An 18,584-nucleotide genomic window follows, 5' to 3' on the forward strand; every position below is an offset into this window, starting at 1 on the left:
AACATAAATGCTCTTTTTGCTGTTGAATACTTTTTTAAAAGTGAGTGTATAATAATTTTCATTTCCTTTTGGCTTTAAAAAAAAAGACATTCATACATAGCACAAGTGGTGTTGAAGAGAAATGTTTTTCCAAATGTAAGCAAATAGAACTATTGTAGCTATTTGGGCTAAACAATTTAGTTGAGTAGACTTAAGGTAAAAAAGAGGAAATATTATTACACAGCATACATTAAAAAGGATTATACTCAAAGACCCATATGTTTGTCACTATTCAAAACTAAGTTTTGCCTATAAAAATATATAAAAAAATAATACATTTCATTTTAGTAATATTGGTTTCTGGCTGAAGCCTAAGTTACTTATCAGGAACACAGAATGACACAGGAGATTATATTTATGTCTCTTAATAGTGACCAGCACTCAAGCTTTTCATTGCAGTTTTTTGTTTGTTTTTTCTATTTTCAAAATTACTGAAGGCTGCATTTATACTTTAGCTTCTACTGCACAGAATATTACTGATATAATTCATATTAGTAATATTGAAATGTGCATGTTCCTTCTACTAGTACTTGTTCTGGTGACTGAAGCAAAATAACATCATTAAATATAATAATTATATTACAGTCATGTACAGTAGAAAATATCCACATGATACTTACTCAGCTTTATTTTTCTGCGATTCCAGAATAATGTAGATGGCTTATAAATCACACTGACACTGTGCTCTCTTTTGTATGTCAACTCCCAGAGAGGCCAGAGTTGCATAACTCTTGGTTTTTATGGAAAAGCACTCCCTGGAGTTATGCAAGGCTTGATCTTTGTGTACAAATGCCAGGGTCCTGCGTGCTACTGTGCTTCCTCAAGGGGTTATAACTGCCCCCCTCCTGAGAAAACACTCAGGCGCTCCAAATGCATTGTCCTATCATCTATGTCTAGCACTTATGAAATGGCAACATCCCCAAACAACCTTCTACTACACTGTTTCTTATTCGACAATAGGAGTATAATACAGTAATACTTTGTCCCCACCATGTGCACCAGGTGGCACACTACCAACTGTCTTTCTAGCTGCCCCTCCACGCAGTGACCCAGCAACTGCCTACAACTTCTTGGAATTCCCCATCCTCATGTAGGAAGCCAGAGTCCTGTCTTCACTGAACCTTTCCTGGAATGTTCTCCATATTCTGCCCATAGCTTAACCTTTAACTACTCACCAAGTCCTATGTTGGGCTGCCATTCTGCCTCAAGCCCCTAAGATCCAGTTCTTTGGTATGTTCTTAATAATTCACTGAAAAAGTAACCTCAAGAATTCCATGAAATTAAGTATCTAAATGAATATATTTTCTCCCTTTCCTTGAAAAAGTTGCCAATTTTATTGTGAATACATTATCTCTGCATTTGCTATGAGAACTAAAGCTATAAACCTAATAGAAGGAACGTCAGAACTAATGAGGGAGGATAAAAATCAAATCAGTCTATGGTTTGTGAACTAATCTCTAAGCAAAAGTTACCTACTAAGGCATATGAAGAAGTTCAGAACCAGTCTCCCCAAAATATGCCACAGGAGCATGCAGACTATTTTGAACTAAAGGCAATCAAGACACAGCAGATTCAAGAAAAACATTTATCTCTTCATTTATTACCTAAAGAATTTAGCTAGTGGGCCTGCCCAGAAAAATAAATAACTTTTTAATAAATGATATACCTGTATAGCAGGATAAATATCTAATTACTAAACATCTGTTCTTATCATCCTGTGAATGACCCTCCTTCCCTTAGAAGCCTCAGGTCCCTATCCCATTCCTTAGCTTAAAATAGCACTTAAGCCTCCACTGCCTCCTTTGCCCTTAGGTTTTATTGTCTTTGTGTCCCTCCACTTCCACCTATAAGTAGTTAAATTGTTTCTTTTGCTGTTAATTTTTCTCATGTCAATTTGATTATCAGACCAGCCAGGAGAACCTAGTAGGATAGAGGAAAAATTTTTTCCTCCTCTTCATGTAGCATATAGGTGATTGACTTACTTTTACACTAAATTATTTGAATATACACATAAAAAATGGTCATTGAAAATGATCATTTTTGCTATGCATGGAACTTTTATTGGCTGACCTGCCTTCTAGGTCTGCACCTTCTGTTAAAAGCCATTTTGTCTTAAAAATATCCTTTGTCTTTATTTGGTCTTAGTCTTCTCTATAAAAAAGCAGGGACCAGTTATATGATCTTAAAAGCTTTTTAGCTCTATCATGTTATGCTTTTATCACTTTTATAACAAAGATATCTCCATATGTGTGAGTGAAATGACTTAGGCAATGACTTATGTACACCTAGATCTATATGAGTAACTACAAACACAGAGCAGACTTTCAAATTACAACAGAGCTGGCTTTCAGTTACAGGCCTATTAATATATGTCTCCACATGTGCAAGTTATTTACACTTTCTGGGATTTGTTTTCTTCATCTTCACATTGGATAACTAACATGTGAGTTGAAATTTTGATTAAGAAAATAAGTTAAAAAATATATGTAAAACAACTCAGTGTTTTGGCCCACAGTAACTGTTAGATTCTAAGCTCTAAATGATTACACCGATTTAGTTTCCAAACAGGTCTAGATTTTCTAAGAAAATGATTCAATATTGTAATGACAATTGTGACAAGATTCATGTTTAATCTCTCAGGTGTGTCTTTCCTACTGGATTATAGTATAGGACTCTTTTAGAAAAAGGCACATAGAAATGACAGGCCATGTGCTCAGACATTTGGTAAACTACAAATATATATGTGTTTGTATATGGACATATGTACAAATACAATATTTATATTTCTTCCTAAGTACTTGTGCACAGATTTGCGACTATGTTCTATTTCATGTATTTAGCCTTATGGATTATATAATCAAATGGTACAAAAATGGTAACTTCTTTTACATAAAAGTAATTAAGATGCTCACAAGGTTACCATATTCAATCTTTTGATTTCACCTTCCTGAAATTGGAAGCAGAATATTGTTTATAGAGGTTCTTCACTCCTAAAATTACATTCTTGCATTTATGTTGGCCTTCGGGGAAAATGCAAGCACAATGATTTAACTTGGTAGAAGAGGACACAACATTTTTAAATGTAATTTTTTTGTGTTAATGTAAATGCACCCAGAGGACCAAGGCCAAATCCACATTTTAAATTAATTTGAATGGACAAGTTTCAAATTCTAAATACCTCTTTCATTACCCAAGGGAAAAAAATAATGTCTTACTTAGTATAGGCTTTTATACATGCATCGTAAAACTCTTTAACATACTCCAACATTGTGATTACTTTAGTAATGTATACAGAACATGAAACTTTCTCAATTTTAAATAAGTTTGACTTTGGCTTTTCTGAGGTTTACATGACAATAAATAATAAAACAAGTTTAACATGATTAACCCTGCAATGGATGCTCTAAAATATTTAAATCCACAGTGTATTAAACTCAATAGAAATGGGGATGAATAAAAAACTTGGGCTTAGAACATTTTCTTTTATCCTTGGGTTGATTTAGAGAAAATTCACTGCTTTTGAAATGAATGGAACAAGTAAGGAGCCAGTAAAATATTAATTGTTTAATATAGTAAAATATAAGAAAGCACTTATTTATATCTGTTTCTTTGAACTATATTCTTTCCAGTCAATTTGTCCCACATATTTGAGCTTTTTATAGCCATTCATCAAGAAAGCTTTTAGATATTTTGGATTGTAGTTAGGATAACAGGAAATTTCCCCAGCCGGAATAATTTGAAACTATAATGTATCTGAGTTGTGGTCTTCTTTTTAATTATCTCCATCATTAAAACCAATTTTAACATAATTTGCTATAGATTGTTACCATAGCATAATATCATGTTGACAGAATGAAACCATTAGGAGCTTATAATTGCATTCAACACTGAGGCAGACACAGCTGGGCAGAACCTAGAAAACTACGCATAATATAGAATGAACAAAGGTCTCTATAGATTGAAAAAGAATGTTTGAGCTTGATCTGCCAGTGCTATTTAATGAGAAAGCGTCACTTTATGATATTCAGCTACAGAGGGCTTTGTGTTGACTTGCATTGTTTGTTTGTTTTTTCTTTCTGGGATTCACAGTATACACATGAGCGGTCCCAAAAATTTTCAAAAAACACTATCATGTTTAAGAGTTTCTTTGTAATCAGTAATAGGACTTTTGTACTATAAAATAAAACTAATATATAAATCTTGAAAATGACATCTGAAAAGAACCCAGATAGGCTGATGAAAAGCAAATGACACCTAATGTATTTTTCACATTGACGGTGGCAGTGATTTATTAGGCTGTCTACGATGCTAAATAATATGTCATAAATCCCTCCAACAGTTCATTGTATTCATTCATCTCTTTTCCATGAGCCAACATTTCCCCTCTTCATAAACTTCATCCTATGAAAAGAATCATGATTTTTAAATGCCATTTAAGCCCAGTGATTTTTACATTGGATGTAAAAAACTCAATAGAGTTGTTTTGTGTGTGTGCTTTTTAAACCAGTAGAGAAGGTACCCAACTGAAAATAAATGTTTCCGTTCAAGATTTGCTCTCTATGAGGGAGAAAACAACAAGAATAATGTATTGCAGCTCATTGTCCAACTGTCAATTTCATGCTTTATGAGACATGCACCTAACAGAAGGCAGGAGGGAAAGAAATATGAGTGTAAAATAATGTAAAATATCTGTACATTATAATAAGTCCAGTAATATGTTATCATTTGTATATATTCTGTCTAAATTATAATTTTATTAACCATTTTATTAGTGACCATACTGCTAATATTTCAACTCATTTTTCAACATTTTCAATGAAGATACTATTAAATAACATGAAAAATAAAAAGATTGATAAGCACAAAATGCAAATATTAAGGCCATGAATTTATTACTATAGGTCCACTTATCAATGAATGAAAAGTAAATAACTGTTTTCATCAACAAAGTGTAAAATATATTTTTGAGCTTAACTGAAGAGTTATGTATCCTGGGTAACTTATTATGTTATCTATTTTTTCTGGGGATAACATTCTATAAGTCAAGAGAAACTAATTATCACTGAATAACTGAATTCAAGGCTGTCCAAAGTAATGTCTGAACTTGTATTTGAATCTTTTATCAAAGAACATTGCTATTGGAAGTTTACATCACTTGTGCATTGTTGAATTAAGCATTCTGCCAAAGAGGTGTGCTCAGGCTGTTGTGTGGCTATTAATATAATTTATGCTATTATGCACAGTGACAATGTTTATGGAACATAAAAGCACTGTTTGTCTTAAGTCTCATTTCAGATTTTATAATGGCACTAGAGGCCCAATGCACGAAATTCATGCAAGGGACTCGGCCTTCACAGCCCCGGCTGCCTTGACCCTCACAGCCCTGGCTTCATCTGGAAGGTCATCTGGAAGGTCATCCAGACGGTCGTTCTGCTGTTCAGTCTAATTAGCATATTAGCTCTTTATTATATAGAATGATTTAATTTAAGAGTGGTCATGCCCTAGCCGATTTGGCTCAATGGATAGAGAGTCGGCCTGCGAACTGAAGGGTCCCCAGTTTGATTCCAGTCAAGCGCACATGCCTGGGTTGCAGGCTCAATACCCAGCGGGAATGTGGGAGGCAGCTGATCAATGATTCTCTCTCATCATTGATGTTTCTATCTCTCTCTCCCTCTTCCTTCCTCTCTGAAATCAATAAAAATATTTTTTAAAAGAGTGGTCTTGATACCATGAGATATGGAAAAGAAAATGGGTATGAAGCAGAAATAAATATACAGTATTAAAGTAAGGAAGCAATAAAATACGATGGATGGTTAGGGCAGGACTACTTCAAATAAAAATAAAGTTTGGAAAGGTAATATATTTGAGTTTGAATCCTGCATTCTACATTTTATATTTAAAGGAGTTACATTCCAGATTTTAGTATTCTAAACTGACAACAAACATGAAAAATCTAATTTTGAAATTAAAATCAAAAGGAGACTACTGTTTTTGAATTGATTCTTGAATGGGATAGAAATCTAAGAAGATTTCAGAACTGAAATGGAGTGCTCAGCTTCTTGATGAAGCTTGACAGCAAAAGAAAATTAATTGTGAGTGAAATATACTTTGTAGGAATATTTAAAATATTAAACATAAAAATATTTGTATCACTTCAACCTTGAGTACCTGTTTTTATTTTTAAAATTTTTAAAGTAAAATGTATTTTTATTGACTTCAGAGATGAAGGGAGAGGGAGAGGGAGATAGAAACATCAATGATGAGAGAAAGTCATTGATTGGCTGCCTCCTGCATGCCCCCTACTGGGGATTGAGCCTACAACTCTGGGCATGTGCCCTGACCAAGAGTCATACCATGACCTCCTGGTTCCTAGGTTGACATTCAACCACTGAGCCACACCGGCTAGGCTATGTCACATCTTCTTTATTCAATTTTCTGTCCAAAGACACATAGGTTGTTTCCATATCTTGGCTATTGAAGATAATACTGCAGTGAATCTAGGGGTACATATAACTTTATGAATAAGCATCTTCAAATTTTTGGAGTAGATACCCAGAACAGGGGTTTCTAGATCATATGGTAGCTCTATTCTTAATTTTTTGAGGAAATGTTATAGTCTCTGAAGCCTCCAGAAAACATACACACACACACACACACACACACATGCACACACACACACAAAACAACAACAATAACAAAAACACATCCCTGTTGGCCCATGAGCTTACACTTTTGACCTCCCGTACAGTGAGAGAAAAATTGGTGTTGTTTTAAGCCACATAATTTGTGGTTATTTGTTACAGTAGCAATAGGAGACTCAGACAAGTGAGGAACTCAAACTCAGACAAAGGAGATTCAGAGAGATAGGAATCTGTTCTTGCTAAATGGTTAGAGACTACACTGGACAAATTAGAACTGAATAACACTTCAAATGGTTTTAAGGATTTCATTGGGTTGTGTTAATGGGTTGTGTTCGTCTGTTGCTAAGACCTTATAATCAAATACTGGTATGTGTGATACACTTTTGAATGATGAGGGATTTAAAATGGCTATCACATGGAGTTCAATATGATACTTAAGGGAATCAGTGCATGAAAAATGAGCACATAAGAGTCAGGACATAATAGACATGAAAATGGTGATCAATACTATATTGTGGATGTCTGTGAACATTAGAGTCCAGACAGAGAACTTTGTAAAATAAACAAAAACATCTTTGAAGATGATGAGTGTAGGAAACTAAATATCAAGACCCATTTCATTGCCATCATCATATGTCTGGCTCTTAATTTTCTGATTTGTAAACTGAGAATAAAGGTACTTCAGCATGGAAGACCTTAAAAGGTTTCATTCTTCTAACAGTAGTGAAAGAATGTGATAAAGACTATTTCTTAAAATTTAAGGGGTTCCAAAACCGGTTTGGCTCAGTGGATAGAGCGTGGGCCTGCGGACTGAAAGGTCCCAGGTTCGATTTCGGTCAAGGGCATGTACCTGGGTTGCGGGCACATTCCCAGTAGGAGATGTGCTGGAGGCAGCTGATCGATGTTTCTCTCTCTTCGATGTTTCTAACTCTCTATCTCTCTCCCTTCCTCTCTATAAAAAATCAATAAAATATATTTTTTAAAAAATTTAAGGGGTATATGGTTTCTCTTGATATCTTTTTAATATGCAGGTTCTGAGTTAGTAGGTTGGAGTGGGGCTCTGAGAATCTGAATTTCTATCAAAGCCCTAGGTAAAACCCGAGAATTATGGTTAAAATACATATTACCAGGCTTTGCCCCTGTAGTATCTGTTTCATTGTCTACCCTAAAAACACTGACCCTGCATTTTTAATAGGTATTTCAGGAAATTATTACAGTCCCAAGAGGTTTAGGAATCATTGCACAGGAGCATTTAATCCATATGTTTGACCTACTAATTACTAATCAGGAACAATAAAAATAATCAAGAGCAGTGAAACCTTTATTAATAGACACTAGGCAGTAACTGATCAAACTGTGTGCACACTGAGAAAATTTACTGAGCCTGCAATTTTTTTGTTTTCATTCAGGTCGAAGGAGAAAACTTAATTAAAGCTAGCGACAATGTGAGAGGAAAGCTGTCAGGAAAAGCAAAAGAATAACATAACACAGCTGAAGCAAATAGAGGTTGCCACAGCCTTTTAAATGATTTTTAAAATTGAGATATTAAAATTTTGGTAGTTCAGATTTCTGTGTGTATGCATGCACAAGTGTGTGTGTGCGCGCACACACACACACACACACACACACACTCACTCCCATTCAGTATTTTCAAACATTGATATGTATGGACAAAAGCAAAAATATGCAGCTAACTCTATTTTTTGTCCGTAGTGTGTGAAAATACGTACTCAAACGTGCTGATTGATCCAATGTCAGAAAACAATTACTTTTATCTGAAAGTAATTAGAATTCCAGTGTTTTTTTATTTAGTCTGTTAACAATAATACTCGTTTTTCCTCTTCTTGGTTATAAAAAGAATGCACGTCCCCTGGAGTAAACACAAATCTTTGGGGAAGATGGATATTGTTTTGTGTCCCCAGGTTCCTCACAGTGCAGTGGTGTTGAGTGAACGACTCATCCTTGGTTAAAATGGCCTTTTTTTCTTCCTGGGGAAGGTTGATGTGTGTTTCAAGCTGAAGAGGATAAGTACTTAATAGCACAGTTTTATTTGTGCCCATTATTTTAAAAGTCTCTCTTTTCTATTAGAGCTTAAAAGTGGAATCCTAAAGTGTACTTTTGTTTGGCCTAGGACTTTTCATCCAGAAGTGGCATTTTATAGATTAATCTATACTTTTAAAATATTTTAGAGCCATGCCATTGTCTCCTGAGTGCTTTACTTATATTAAAAAAAAAAAACTAGCATAAAATCCGCTCCATAAGAATAGGCAATTTCCTTCCGTTACAGTTTGGTCTAGTTCCAGATGCTTTAATGTTTTATAATATCCATCCTGCTGTCCAGGTTGTATCAAAATCGCAAATGGACACAGAGAGATAAATCATTTAAAATGACTGCACCTAAGAGCTCTTCTCCCTAGCTCTCAAACCCCAGCGATTCCAAATATTACAGTATTGTCGTGACTCTCAGGCAAGGAAAGCACATCTTTTATTTAATTATTCTTCATATTATTCTTGGCAACTTGGTAAGAATCAAATGTTATTAGAGCTATATTTAAACTGGAGAATCCATGTCAAAAAGATGAATATCAGTATATTTAAGTAGAAACGGGTATAAGAGCATCTTAAACACCAGGTAGTGTCCTCAACTAAATCATTCTGCCTTACAAGAAAAGAACATAACTCTATTTAGAGGTATTACAACGCACTAAAAAGTATCTTCCAAGGTATAGTTTTATATTGGAATAATGAAACACTAGAAGATATTTTTTATGGCACATTTTCTCCTGTATGCAGACAATTATAGATCCCTCTAAACATAACAACAGCCTTTCTGTGACAATGAATAACTTAGGGTTTTTAGCAACTTGAGGATGAAGATGACAGAATATCCATGAGGAATGAAGCAAGGCTACAGCTGTGAGTGGAAAAGTAGCAGTTGTCATTCATATTAACCAGCACACAGGAATATTTATTCATTTTTATGATTTTGACAATATTCATGACTTTGTCTGTGTTTTTGCATTGTTTGTGAAATAACCTAATATTTTTCTTGAATCTTCATGGCTATAGAGTGGCCTTGTTTGACGTTAATGAACTTTGAAAATGTTTATGTTAAACAGGATAGCACAAAAGCCTAGCTGTGTGCACTATGACAGCTTTTAATTTTTTTTTTTTTTTTGGGGGGGGGACGTGAAACTGATTAATAAGATTATGTAGGTTTCAATATTTCTATGATATATCACCTGTATATTGCATTGTGTGTTTACCACCCTAAGTCAAATCTTCCATCACCATATATTTGACCCCCTGTACTTTTTTTTAAAACATATTTTTATTGATTTCAGAGAGGAAGGGAAAGGGAGAGAGAGAGAAACATCAATGATGAAAGTGAATCATTGATTGGCTGCCTCCTGCACGCCCCCTACTGGGGATTGAGCCAAAACCTAGGCATGTGCCCTTGATTAGAATCAAAGCTGGGATCTTTCTGTCCTTAGGCTAACACTCTATCTACTGAGCCAAACCTTCTAGGGCTGACTCGCTTTAGTTTTTACTATCCACACCCCCTTCCCTCTGGTAACCACCATAGTGTTGTCTGTGTCTATGAGTTTGTTTTTCTTATTTGCTCATTTGTTGATACTCACTTATTTGGATTTAATTTGTTGTTCTTTCCCTGGTTTATTAGATGGGGTAGTAGATAATTTATTTTATTTTTCTTCCCATAATATGTCAATTTAATGTCACAAATTTCTTTTTAACCTCTCAGCTAGAAAAATATTGAAATTTTAAATCCGTATGTGGGCCCTAACTGGTTTGGCTCAGTGGATAGAGTATCAGCCTGCAGACTGAAAGGTCCCAGTTTCGATTCCGGTCAAGGGCATGTACCTTGGTTGCAGGCACATCCCCAGTAGGGGCTGTGCAGGAAGCAGCTGATCAATGTTTTTCTCTCATCAATGTTTCTAAGCCTCTATCCCGCTCCCTTCGTCTCTGTAAAAAATTAATATAATATATTTAAAAATAAATAAATAAATCTGTATGTCGTATTTTTTTTATAAAGTACAGACTATCTGACAGACTCTAATTAGTGATGTGCAGTTGATATTCCAATATTTCCTAGCTCTTTAAAGATTCTCACCTTTATTCTCCACCTTTTGATTGTAGGCAAGAGCAGACAGAATAGCATAATCCACGTTTTTGTGCCATAAAAGTCTCAGACACAGGAACATATTTTCAGATATGATCACAGGGTGATTTTTCACTGAATGCTAATGCTATAAATTGTGAATGGAGTAATGCTAATTATAATAATTCTATAGTAGAACTGTAATGTATGACTGTTATGGTGAAAATATAATGAATAATTAAGAATAATAATCAAGATAGTGGGATAATGTTATTAATGTTAATAATGTATTGATATATCTAGAATGTTGAAGACACTATGCATATTCCTTTGGATTATTTTGCTTATTTTTTTAGCATCACTTTAAGGTACACACTGTTATTATTCACACATTCAAATGCTGAAAATGACTTTTAGGATAGTTAGTTTATTTCCAATAAGTATAGAATTCCTAAATAGTCTATTTCAGCTAGCACTCAGGCAGTCTAATCCAGCCGTGGGCAAACTACGGCCCACAGGCCGGATCTGGCCCGTTTGAAATGAATAAAACTAAAAAAAAAAAAGACCGTGCCCTTTTATGTAATGATGTTTACTTTGAATTTATATTAGTTCACACAAACACTCCATCCATGCTTTTGTTCCGGCCCTCCGGTCCAGTTTAAGAACCCATTGTGGCCCTCGAGTCAAAAAGTTTGCCCACCCCTGGAATCCCATGCACCTTTAACATTTTTCTGTACAAATAAAAATGCAGGATTAATCTTTAACCAAGGGAAACACATTTTTATGTCATACATTTTTTTAACCTTTCTGGAGCATTTAATGAGATACCTGAGTTTAGTATATTTATTTCCTCTAAAACCATATGAATTGCTCCATTTGTGTGCTCCTGAACAGAAGCTAACTTCAAAGATGGAAAATGAATGAATTAACATACTCACCTTAGGGATAGGAAAGAGCCCATTCTAATGAAAGAGATTCATGAAGGAAGGAGTCCAAACTATTTAACAAAAAAGTATCCAACTACTTTGAAATGTATTTGAAATTTAACTTTAACCCTTGCTAGAGAATTACCAAACAATACAATGATATTAAATATCCCTATGAAAAACTCAAGAGCACTTTTATCCATGTACTAAATAGTGAAACATAAACAATTTCTACCTTTGATGCATGTCAGTCAATATTTTGAACTTTTGTGCAGAGGTGCCTTAACCCATGGCAAATCTAATGTAGTAGAAGTATCAAAACATAAACACAATGTAGGCCAGTGATGGCGAACCTTTTGAGCTCGGCGTGTCAGCATTGTGAAAAACCCTAACTTAACTCTGGTGCCATGTCACATATAGAAATTTTTTGATATTTGCAACCATAGTAAAACAAAGACTTATATTTTTGATATTTATTTTATATATTAAAATGCCATTTAACAAAGAAAAATCACCCAAAAAAAATGAGTTTGCCTGTCACCTCTGACACGCGTGTCAGAGGTTCGCCATCACTGATGTAGGGGGCATTTTGCATATATTTATTTGTCAGGACAAGTTTCTTTCATGCAACTCTTAACAATTATTTGAAATTTGTTATTTTATTCTCCAAAGTTGTTTCATACCTCTTACATTTTTATTTAAAAGAAATTAATTGGCACCTTCTGCCATTATTTTTACAAAAAGTACTGGTTATATTCTTATATTATTAAAAAAAGCACTTTTCATCTAATAATTATTTTATTATATTTTCTTTTAAAATGGATTATATTAAATTGCACTGTAAAAAAAAAAAACAATTCTGAAACTCTGAAAGTCTCATCCCAGAATGTTTAATACAACAAAACTAATAAAAAAGAAAAGAGTTTGAAATATAATGCACAATTATCTAACATGGAGAACACCTCCGTTCTTTTTTTTTTTTTTTTTTTTTTTACCATATCAAAAGTTCCTATAACTCCTTTCATTTTTCACAAAAGATCTGAATGAATGCAAAGATTTTGTACATCTCATCTTTGGCTGAGGTCAGGTCTACATCTGAGCCTCAGGGAACCAGATCCTATTGGGAATGAAATGTGAGCACAGAAAGCTCATTCCTGTCTTATCTTGGATAGCAGCTTTGCAGTTTTTCTGCTACCTTGAATATTCTAAAGGATTATACTGAAGATGGGATTTTCTCACATGGATATTTGTTCTGCCTTCATCAGACACACTCATATACAAACCAGAGCAACTTTAGAAGTATTGGTTTCCCTTATCGGCCGGCATCTCTATTTTTAGACTCACAGTAATGATGTTTAGAAGTTTTCATTTGTGATAGAAAGGATTTTTCTATTTCTTCTATAGTAAGCTACCTGCAATTCTCTAGTGTTAGTTAAACTTTGTTTAGTGCATTATGAAATAAAATGCAATCAGTTCTAGGAAAAAATATTTTCCTATTTCTTTAAAACAGATTCTGCTGGCAATCTTCCCACTATCAGCAGCAATAACAGTCACAGAAGAAATGTTTTGTCCCAAAGAGCCGAACTTAACTTAATATTTACAGCAGAAAAGGTACAAGAGTTCCAGAAAAAGCTGTACGGCTGCAATATTGTGGTGGAAAACACATAATTGGCTCCTTTGAAAGCCCTATCAGACCACAAATATGAGCTCACATCAAATTGTCCAATTAGGTCAAGATCCAGGGGAGGAAACACTGTCTCAGAGGCATTTTTCTACTAAAAACAAAGTCAGTAAAATAATAATCTTTATTATTATTAACATTGTAAGTCATAACTCCTATGATGGAAGACTTTTTTCTCTTAAAGGTAAGGCAAAAATATATTTAGGTTTTTTTTTCCAAATTGTGTCTGCTAAATATCGGTGAATTTGTTTTATTATAAATTATTTTTTGTGAATCAACCATGAAGTGTTCATTGCATTATTTTAGCATGAATATGAGTAAAATTTGAGTTCCAGAACATTCAAGACATGCACAGGTATGTCACAACAAAACATTCATTTATTAAAGATGATTTTTATTAGAGATACCCTTTCAGAGTCATATGAAAATAAGCAAATGCTTCTTGCATGATATAGACTTTGGGTGTTTTTTTGTTTGTTTCATTTTATTTGCTGAAAGAGAATATTTATTACTTTTATGTACAGAAAACTCAACAGTGCACCCTGAGCCCAGCTTAGTGTCCAGTTCCTTAGCCTTGGCCTTTTCCAGCTTGGCAATGTGAGACACCCACCGACTTTGGACCCAGGACGCTGCCTCCCCAGTGGCGGTGGATCTCATCATATCTGTCCTTGTAGTTGGCCCGGAATAGCCTCCACCAGCTTAGCCAGAGCTCCCTTGTCTTCCTAGTTAACCTGTGTGAAGGCAACGGTGGTTCAGGTCTTCTTGTGGACAAGATGCCCCAGCCTGGCGATTGGAACCCTCATCTCCTGGCAAAGGGCAGGCAGGGAGACCCCCAGCTCCCTGGGTCCACGCCATGGGCTATCACCAACAGCTGGGCCTTCTTGCTCCCCACTAGGGTGGTGACTGTGTTCACCCCTGCTCGAAGGACAGGTGGCCCCTTGGTTAGACATCCTTTTTGCTGGCAGCTTTTTTCTCAGCCTGGGCCAACATTACCTCTGCTTCTTCTCTTGCTTTGTCTCAGGTCTGTACTTGTGCGCCAGCTTCAGCAGAAAGTAGCCAGCTGGTGGTCAAGGCCTGAGTGAACTGGTTAATGGCAGGAGGAACTTTGAGCTGCTCATAGAGACTAGTCCTTTGCTGTTGCAGCCTAATGTGTTGGGGGCCCTAGACAAAGGAGTGAGGTCCCTTTGGGGCTGGATGTCCTCTCCAAGGGTGATTACAAGTGAGCCCCAGGTGGTCAGGGTGGTGGATAACAGCTGGGCTCCAGGTGTTCAGTTGGTGGATTAGAGGTGAGGCCCCAGATGTTCAGGGTGGTGGATTACAGCGGTCCCAGGTGTTCAGCAGGGTTGATTACAGGAGGGTCCCAGGTGATCAGGGTGGTGGATTACAGGGGAGGTCCCAGGTTTCCAACTTGGTGGATTATAAGGGAGGCCCCAGGTGTTCAGGATGGTGGAGTACAGAGAGGCTCCAGGTGTTCATCTAGGTTGATTACAGGGCGGCCACAGGTGGTCAGGGTGATGGATTACAGGGTACCCAGGTGTTCAGTATGAGTGATTACTGAGGGGCCATAGGTGTTCAGCAATGTCTATTATAGGGGAGCCCTAAGTGATCAGCATGGTGGATTATAGGAGAGGAACAAGTGTTCTGCCTGGTGGATTACAAACGAGGCCCAGGTGTTCAACATGGTCGATTACAGATGCACCCCAGGTGTCCAGCGAAATTCATTACAGGGCAGCCACAGGTGATCAGGGTTGTGAATTTCAGAGGTTCCCAGTTGTTGAGCATGATTGATTACTGAGGGGCCACAGGTTTTCAGAGAGGTTGATTACTGGAGAGGCCCCAAATGGTCAGCATGGTTGATTGTAGGGAAGGTCCCATGTGTTATAGGGTGGTGAACACAGGGCTTACCAGGTATTCAGCGTGGTTGATTACAGGAATCCCCAGGTGACCAGAGTGGTGGACAGGGGATCAGGGTGCAGGATTACAGGGGAAGCCACAGTGTTTAAGGTGGTGGATTACTTGGTGGTCCCTGGTATTCAAGGTGGTTGATTACTGGGGAGCCCCAGCTGATCAGTGTGGTGGATTAGAGGGGAGGTTCCAGGTGTTCAGCATGGTGGATTACAGAGGGGACCCAGGTGTTCTTCGAGGTAGATTACGGGGGGCCCCCAGTGGTGAGAATTGTGGATTCCAGGGGCCCCATATGTTCAGGGAGGTTGATTTTAGGGGGCCCCAGGTGATCAGGGTAGTCGATTATAGGGATGGCCCAAGGTGTTCAGCATGGTGGATTACAGGAGAGGCACTAGGTGTTCAGCATGGTGGGTTACAGAGGAGCTCCAGGTGTTCTGCAAAGTTGATTACAGGCGGGCCCTCAATGGCCAGGGTGGTGGATTACAGGGGTCCCCAGGTGTTCACTGTGGTTGATTCCAGGGGGTCCCAGGTAATCAGGGTGGTAGATTACAGGGGAATTTCAGGTGTTAAGAGTGGTGGATTATATTGGAGGCCCCAGGTGATCAGGGTGGTGGATTATTGGGGAGGGCCTAGGTGTTCAGCATGGTGGATTACAGGGGAGTCCCAGGTGTTAAGCATTCTGGAATATAGGGGAGACCCTAAGTCAGTGGTTCTCAACCTTGGCTGCACATTAGAATCACCTGGGAATCTTTTTAAAATCCTGATTTCTGGGCCTCATCCTCTAGAAATTTGTTTTTGTTACTAGTGTTGTGGTCCCACCCCATAAGAAAATCAGGATTTTAAAAAGATTCCCAGGTGATTCTAATGTGCAGCCAAGGTTGAGAACCACTGCCCTAGGTTTTCAGGTTGGTGAATTACAAGGTAGACTCAGGTATTTAACATCTAGGATTATATGGGAGGCCCCAGGTGATCAGGGTGGTGGAATATAAGGGAGGCCCCATGTATTCAGCATGCAAGATTACAGGGGAGGCCCTGACTGGTTTGGCTCAGTGGATAGAGCGTCAGCCTGCAGACTGAAAGGTCCCAGGTTTGATTCCAGTCAAGGGCATGTACCTTGGTTGTGGGCACATCCCAGTGGGGGGTGTGTAGGAGGCAGCTGATCAATGTTTCTCTCTCATCGATGTTTCTAACTCTCTATTCCTCTCCCTTCCTCTCTGTAAAAAATCAATAAAATGTATTTAAAAAAAAAGATTGCAGGGGAGGCCCAAGTGTTCAGCATGGTGGATTATAGAGGAGCCCCAGGTGTTCAGGGAGGTTGATTACAGGGGGCCTCAGGTGATCAGAGTTGTGGATTACAGGGAAGGCTCCAGGTGTTCAAGGTGGTGGATTACAGAGGGGCTCCAGGTGTTCAGTGAGGTTTATTACAGGAGGGCCCCTGATAGGGTGGTGGATTACAGGGGTTCTCAGGTGTTCAGTGTGGTTGATTCCAGGGTGGTCCTAGGTGTTCTGCCTGGTGGATTACTGGGGAAGTCCAGGTGTTCTGCCTGGTGGATTACAGAGGTACCCCAGGTGTTCAGCAAGGCTGATTACAAGGGGGCCCTAGGTGGTTAGGGTGGTGGATTACAGGGTGGGGTCAGGTCAGGTGTTTAGCATGGTAGGTTACAGGGAAGGCCCAAAGTGTTCAGGGTGGGTGATTACATGGGTCCCCAGGTATTCAGCATGGTTGATTACAGTGTTGGGCCCAGGTGTTCAGCGAGGCAGATAACATGGGAGGCCTTTTATCAAATAGGGGATTGAACACCTTCTTGGCCTCCTGCTTCTTCAGGACAGTAGGGGCCTGAGCTACCTCCTTCCTCTTACACTTCTTTCTCTTTGGCATCTTTGGTGGTGGGAAGGAAAGGGGATTGTGCAAAATATGTATGCGAACTCCTAGATTTGGGTTTTAAATAATCCAATGAAATTGTTTTTGTGCTTCAAATTGTTTTGTATTAGCTGACTTTAAACTTGTATGGGACTCACACTTACCTCTTAGCCTAGCAGCAGTCTCTAATTCACTTTTGTGCCTTTTAGATGTGCAGAATGCATCATTTCTGGCAGTGGACATAGGCATCTGGCTCTAAAGTTATTGAATCTGATATATCATATGATGCACTTAACTTTTTGGGAATATCTTTAGATGGAAAGCATATGAATAAGTAGCCATTAAATTTAATGGCGAGATAGAATCATCTTATTGCTTTAAAGTATGTATGAATGCATATATTACATATATTAATGCATATCTATATATATAAAAGCCTAAGTGACCATTACAACCAAATGACTGAATGACCGAACAACCAGTCGCTATGACACACACTGACCACCAGGGTGAAGATGCTCAACTCAGGAGCTGCCCCCTGGTGGTCAGTGCCCTCCCACAACCAATCTCCCCCAGCCGGCTGGCCAGCCCTGATCGGCTCCAATGGGGGGGAGGGCACGGCAGGCCAACCTCCTGTGGTCCCTCCCCCCAGCCAACCATCCCCCCTCCTGATGGGCTCCAATGGGGGGTGGGGGCGGCCAGTCAACCTCCTGTGGTTTCTCCCCCTGGTCCCGATCGGACCTAATCACTGGCCAGGCTGAGGGACCCCACCCATGCATGAATTCATGCACCAGGCCTCTAGTATTACATAAATATGTACAGATACATTTTGTTAATCTAAAGTTTAAAAAGCATGTTATTTAAGTAAATAATATATATTTTAATACCACTAAATGCTTAAGTTTTATAATAATATAAATTTCTCAAAATTCTCATTGGACAAATATGGTCCAAGAAGACAGTTATTTCTCAGCATTTGTAATTCTATGGATACTAGAGAGTAGACAAAATGTTTCCTATGTGATTGCAAGAGGCAGTGAATTGCAACAAAAAAACAAGATCACTTCTTGGTATTTAAAAGAATCAGAAATGTGAGGATTTTTAAATTGCTAAGTACAACATATATTAAATAAACATATGATGTTATTTATGTTAACTTTAGGATATTGGTGCCTTCAGTGAATAAGATTCTAAGTGGTGTTAAATTGATAATTTGAAGTTTTCTTTAAGGATAATATGTGCTGTTAAAACTTATTGTGTTTCATAAATATTTTTATATGAAAAATGGTTTAAGTTGAAATGGCTTTTTATACAATAATTATTATGTAATTAGCATTTTTAGCCACTGTTAGAATTATTATGAAGTAACATAGAGATGAATATATGAAAAAGTATAATAAAAACTTATTCA

The 18,584-nt window shown here is 37.5% G+C and overlaps 1 pseudogene across 1 annotated transcript; it reads right to left on the reverse strand.

Annotated features, from left to right (window-relative positions):
- Positions 1 to 6,446: 6,446 nt before the first annotated feature.
- LOC308519236 (large ribosomal subunit protein eL8-like) lies at positions 6,447 to 17,191 on the reverse strand (annotated as a pseudogene). The gene is made up of 3 exons: positions 17,079 to 17,191; positions 13,930 to 14,622; positions 6,447 to 6,536 (listed from the first exon to the last, which is right to left on the reverse strand). The product of its transcript is annotated as a large ribosomal subunit protein eL8-like (transcript).
- Positions 17,192 to 18,584: the final 1,393 nt, after the last annotated feature.

The sequence above is a fragment of the Myotis nattereri genome (assembly GCF_964212035.1).
Source record: "Myotis nattereri genome assembly, chromosome: 5".
NCBI lineage: Eukaryota > Metazoa > Chordata > Mammalia > Chiroptera > Vespertilionidae > Myotis > Myotis nattereri.